Consider the following 6815-nt stretch of genomic DNA (forward strand, 5'->3'; position numbering starts at 1 on the left):
ATGGTTCTAGGCATGTGTGTTGAGTGCCATTCCAGCAAGGTCCAGAAGACACATGATTTTCTTGATTTTCAGATTTTTTAAGCTATGTTTGGTCAAAACTGGATTTGTTTACAGAAGGTTTTAGTAACTGTCTGATTCTCACAACAGGCTTACTTATTAGCTACCAGGGTCTGGGAAAGTGACCAAAATTGTAGTCTAAATGCATAGCATTACCTAATTTATCCAGTCTCATTATTCTCCTCTATCTGCTTCTCCTTACTCTTACCACTGACTACTTTTCTAAGAGAAAACTAAAGCTTTCCAGTTTGTAAAAAGGCATTTAAATACATAGTAATTTATGAGACTGCTAAACAGGAGCTGTTTAAGCTTAGCCAAAATAGGAGTTTTCTGTCAATTAGAAGTTATCATTTGATGCATCTACTAATGGGTTTGGTCTGCTATTATGCTTTTATTGAACTAAAAAATGTGGACAAATCAGGGTACAAATTGTTATTTTTTAGGCACTTTAACTTATTCACATTTAACCTAATGCATTTTCAAGTTGGAAAGAGTTTTCACTTATGGCCTTTTCTCAAATTATTTCCCCTGCAAAAAAAAATACAACCAACTCAGCACCTGAGGAAGTGAATTCCATTAATTACTCTTGTTTATATAGAAAATCAGTAGCTGGGAGGAAAATGGGAATTCAAAACCATATGGTTTTACTCAGTTAACAGCAGTGAGCAAATCCTGGATAAAGGGCCATATTTAAGAAACTTAAACAGTTGACAAATAGAGCGTGGTCTCTGAAGGTTTATATTGCCCAGTTGGAGAGAAATTTTTGCCATAGCTCTTTAGCCTGTGGCCATGTTTGAACCATGCACAAAATAGGAAAGATTTCCACACGATATAAGTTGGTTGTCATTATCAAGAGTGGAATTCAACCTTTCTGTTTAAGTTATTTTTAAATCCAACTTCTTCAGTGACAAGGGATTGCCATCATTTTGCTACACGTTAAAAAAAATCCCATTACAAATTCCATTTAGTGAGAAAATCAGAATATTTCTGCTGAAAATTAATGTAAAATATTTTAATTATTGCAGTAACAAACTTTAGACTCTTGCTAATAGCTGTGGAATCAAGGAAAAATCTGTTTTGCTGTGATGTACTAGGGTAAAAAATGATTATATATGTGTGTGTATTTTTATATATAAAATATTATGTCATTGTTTAAATCTCTTTCATTAGGACAAAAGCCCCATGAAAGTGGGGCACTTTGCCTATTTTGATTACTTCTGAATACCCTGAGCAAAAAAAAATACCTGAAATATTAGTTGAATAAATGAATGGATGACATTACACACTTACATCCCTTTTGTTTAATTTACAAACAGGAAAAATGCTGTTACATAAAGTCACAGAGCTATTGTAAAGATTACATTAGAATTTTTGTTTAAAAAGTTGTGTATTTAGGGGCACCTGGGTGGTTCAGACGGGTAAGAAGCTGACTCTTGATCTAGGCTCAGGTCGTGGTCTCATGGTTTGTGGGATTGAGCCCCCTGTTGAGCTCTGTGCTGACAGAGTGGAGCCTGCTTGGGATTCTCTGTCCCTCTCTCTCTGCCCCTTACGTGTGTGTGTGTGTGTGTGTGTGTGTGCTCTTTCTCGTTCTCTCTCTCAAAATGAATGAATGAATGAACTTTAAAAATTGTATATTTAGACTTTTCAATAGTGGAAGTAAAGCTATGTGAAAAGTAAGGAATTCAATAACACTTAATTTGACCCCAAATCTAAAGAGGTTTGAGAAAAGTAGAGGATTTCCTTAAACCACCCTCAAATTCAAGCCCAAGTAATATACAGGTGAAATAGTTCTTTCCCTACTGTTCTTGGGACCATAGGTGGTCATCTTGCTGGCAGCTAGTAGATGACATTGTTCTAAAACATTTTCTCTGCAGGCCCCCCAAAATCTTGACTTGGTGCACAGAACGGGTGGGCAATGAGGGGAATCACCATTTACTGAGAACTTACCACATGTCCAGCTTTACTAAGGATCTCATTTGTTTCCTATTTTGGCTTTATAATAATAGTTAATACTCATTGAGTACTTACTCTATGTAGGTACTTTACATGGATTAACTCAATAATTCTTCACACCAACGCAGGGAAGTATTTTTGTCACCTCCAATTGACAGAAAAGGATACCAAAGGCACACAGAAGTTAAATATGCTCTAAGTCACACAACTTGTAATTGGTGGGGCCAGTATTCAAATCCAGGTGGTGTGGATTCCAGAGTGCAGGTTTTAACCTGCCTCCCTAGAGGATAATTATTAGCTTTATTATTACATAGGAGCTAAGGTTTGATAAATCAAGTGACTTCCCAGAGGCACCTGGGTGGCTCAGTCGATTAAGCATCTGACTTCAGCTCAGGTCATGATCTCATGGTGTGTGGGTTTGAGCCCTGTGTTGGGGTCTCTGCTGTCAGTGTAGAGCCTGGAAACTGCTTCACATTCTGTGTCTCCCTCCTTCTCTACCCCTTTCCCATTCACGCCTTCTCTGTCTCTCTGTCTCTCTCTCTCTCAAACATACATAACATTAAAAATAAAATTAAAATAAAGTGACCTCCCAAGGTCATATTAAGAGAGCTATCTGGCTCCAAAGTTGAGGGTGCTTTAGTTTTCCTTATATTATTTTGCTTCAATCTCACCTCAATACATATAATAAATCTAGCAGCTAATGTTTATTGACTACTTTATGGAAGGCATTATTTTAATTGTTTCACATGGATTATCTCATTGAATCTTCATAACAATTTAGGTGGTGCTTTTTTAGTCCCTTTTACAGCAAAGGTTGAGAGGGTCAAGTAATTTATAAAGGTGACATAGTAAGTTGGTGGAGTCAAGATTTAAAACCTAGTTTATTTGCCTAAAGAACTGAAGTCCTTAACCACTCTACCATACTACATGCCTAGAAAGATTGTCCCTATTCCCCAACAGGGCCTGTCCCTATTATTCATGCTGAAGTCAGGAGACAGAGTCGAGACTACTCTTACTCATTATCTTGCTTGGTCGGCCAGATCTGAAAGGGGAATAAAGTTATGATAGGCTCCCTCCCAAAATTCAAAAGATGTGAATATTGTACCCTTTGGACTTAGGCACGAACTACATGCTTACCATCAATTCAGACTTTGTCAAGAGGAATGAGACTGAAAAATAAACAAAAGGGTTTTTTTAAACACCTTTACTGAGAAATCATATATCATACAGCTCAGCAATTTAAAGTATACAAGTCAATGGTTTATGGTTCATTCGCAGAGTTGGGCAATTATGATGGCAATCTAATTTTAGAATATTTTTATCATCGCCAAAAGAAACTCTATGCCCATTAGCAATTGTGGCTGATTCACTCCAGCTCTTGAGCCCTTGGCAACCATTAACCTGCTTTCTGTCTTTATACATTTGCCAATTTTAGACATTTCATATCAGTGGAATCATACAACATATGGTCTTTGGTGACTTACTTCACTTAACATGTTTTCAGGGGTTATCCCTGTTGCAGCATCAGTAACTCATCCCTTTTTATGGCTGAATAACATTCTGCTTTATGGCTAGACAAAAGTTCATCCATTCCTCAGTTGATGGAAATTTAGGTTGTTTCCACTTTTTGGCTCTTATGAGTAGTGACACTTTGAGCATTTGTATACATGTGGGGTTTCTTTAATGCCTGTTTTTTTTCATACTAAGCTTTATCTTTTTTAAAAAGTTTTTATTGTTAATTCCAGTTAGTTAACATACAGTGTTATATTAGTTTCATGTGTACAATATAGTGATTCAACCCTTCCATACATCACCCAGTGCTCATCACAACAAGTGCAATCCTTAATCCCCATCACCTATTTCACCCATCTTCCCACTCATCTCCCCACTGGTAACCATCAGTTTTTTCTAAGTCTGTTTCTTGGTTTGTCTCTCTCTCTTTTTTCCCTTGGCTCATTTGTTTTGTTTCTTAAATTCCACATATGAATGAAGTCACATGGTATTTATCTTTCGCTGATGAATTTATTTTGCTTAGCATTATACTCTCTAGTTCCTTCCATGTCATTTCAAATGGCAAGATTTCATTCTTTTTTATGGATTGTATATACATTGTATATACATATACCTCATCTTCTTTATCCATTCATTAGTCAATGGACATTGGGCTGCTTCCATAATTTGGCTATTGTAGCTAATGCTTCTATAAACATAGGGGTGCATGTATCCCTTTGAATTAGTGTTCTTGTATTCTTTGGGTAAATGCTTGGTAGCGCAATCCAGTGGTTGCTGGATTGTAAGGTAGCTGTATTTTTTTAAATTTGTATTTAAATTCCTGTTAATATACAGGACACTTTGAGCATTTGTGTACATGTGGGTTTTTTTTAATGCCTGTTTTTTTTCATGCTAAGCTTTATCTTTTAAAAAAGTTTTTATTATAATTATAGTTAGTTAACATACATGTTATATTAGTTTCAGATGTACAGTATAGTGGTTCAACAGTTCCATACAACACCCAGTACTCATCACAGCAAGTGAACTCCTTAATCCTCCTCATTTTTCCTACCCCCACCCACTTCCTCTCTGATAACCATCAGCTTGTTCTCTATAGTTAAGAATCTGTTAAGGGGTAACAGGATGGCTCAACTGACCATCTGACTCTTGATTTCAGCTCAGGTCATGATCACAGGGTCGTGGGATCGAGCTCTGCATCAGGCTCTGTGCTGAGCATGGAGCCTGCTTAAGATTCTCTCTCTCTCTCTCTCTCTCTCTCTCTCTCTCTCTTTCTCTCTCCTTCTACCCCTCTCCCCCACTTGTGTTCTCTTTTCCTCTCTAAAATAAAAAAATCTGGTTTTGGTTTGCCTCCTGCTTTTTTCCTCCCTTGGCTCACTTGTTTTGTTTCTTAAATTCCACATATGAGTAAAATCATACTGTATTTTTCTTTCTCTGATGGACTTATTTCTCTTAGCATAATATACTCTAGCTCTATCTTCATCATTGAAAATGGAAAGATTTCATTCTTTTTTATGGCTGAGTAATCCATTTTATATATATATATATAATTATATATAATATGTATATAATCCATTATATATGTATACCATATATATCAAAGTGTGTATATATATATATATATATATATATATCACTTCTTCTTTATCCATTCTTCAATCAATGGATACTTGGGATACTTCAATATCTTGGCATTGTAAATAATGCTGCTATAAACATAGGGATGCATGTATCCCTTTTAATTAGTGTTTTTGTATTTGGGTAAATACCTAGTGGTGCAATTGCTGGATCATAGGGTAGTTGTATTTTTAACTTTTGAGGAATCTCCATACTGTTTTCCAGAGTGGCTGCATCAGTTTGCATTCCCACCAACAGTGCAACTGGGTTCCCCTTTCTCCACATCCTCACCACCACCTCGTTTCTTGTATTGTTGATTTTAGCCATTCTTACAGTTGTGAGGTGATATTTCATTGTGTTTGATTTGTATTTCCCTGATAATCAGTGGTGTTGAGCATATTTTCATGTGTCTGTTGGCCATCTGGATATCTTCTTTGGAAAAATATCTATTTATGTCTTCTTCCCATTTTAATTGGATTATTAATTTTTCTGGATGTTGAATTTTATACATTCTTTATACATTTTGGATACTAGCCCTTTAGTGCATATGTCACTTGGAAATATATTTTCCCATTCTGTAGGTTGCCTTTTAGGGTTTTTTTAAATAGTATTTTTGAGAGAGAGGGAGAGAGAGAGACAGAGAGTGTGTGTGTGTGCAAGTGAGCAAGGGAGAGACAGAGAGAGGGAGAAAGAGAATCCCAAGCAGGCTCTGAGCTGTCAGCTCAGAGCCCAACATGGGTCTTGAACTCACAAACTGTGAGATCATGACCTGAGCAAAAAGCAAGAGTCAGATGCTTAACTGATAGAGCCACCCAGGTGCCCCAACTTTTAGTTTTGTTGATTGTTTCCTTTGCTGTGAAGAAGCTTTTCATTTTTATGTAGACCCAATAGTTTAATTTTGCTTTTGTTTCCCTTGCTCAGGAGACATATCTAGAAAAAAGTTGTGGCTGATGGGGGGTGGGAGGGAGGGGAGGGTGGGTGATGGGTATTGAAGAGGGCATCTTTTGGGATGAGCACTGGGTGTTGTATGGAAACCAATTTGACAATAAATTTCATATATTTAAAAAATAAATAAATAAATAAATAAATCACCAAAAAAAAAAAAAAAAAAAAAGAGAAAAGAAAAAAGTTGCTATCGCTGATGTCAAAGAGATTACTGCATGAGTTGAACACTTGTTTTCAGTTCTGTTGGGTATATGTCTAGGAGAAAAATGCTAAATCACATGGAAACTCTGTATTTAACATTTTAAGGAACTGCCAAATTGTTTTCCAATGTGGCCACAACATTTTACATTCCAACCAGCAATGTAGGACTGTTTCAATTTCTCTGCATCCTCACCAACACTTGTTATTGTCTTTTTGATCATAGTGTGTGAAGTGGTATCTCATTGTTTTGATTTGTATTTCCTCAGTGTTGAGCATCTTTGCCTATGCTTATTGCCCATTTACATTATTCTTTGTAGAAATGTCTATTCTGATTCTTTGCCCATTTTTTGGTTATTTTTATTATTGAGTTGTAACAGTTCTTTATATGTTATAGATAAAAGTCTAATATTAGATATATGATATGTAAATATTTTTCTGATTATATGGATTATATTTTCACTTTATTGATAATATTGTTTGCAGCATAGTTTTTACTTTTAATGTACTCCAATTTATTTATATTTTCTTTTGCC

This window comes from Herpailurus yagouaroundi, unplaced genomic scaffold (assembly GCF_014898765.1).
Source record: "Herpailurus yagouaroundi ecotype Mexico unplaced genomic scaffold, PumYag 67793, whole genome shotgun sequence".
Taxonomy (NCBI): Eukaryota; Metazoa; Chordata; class Mammalia; order Carnivora; family Felidae; genus Herpailurus; species Herpailurus yagouaroundi.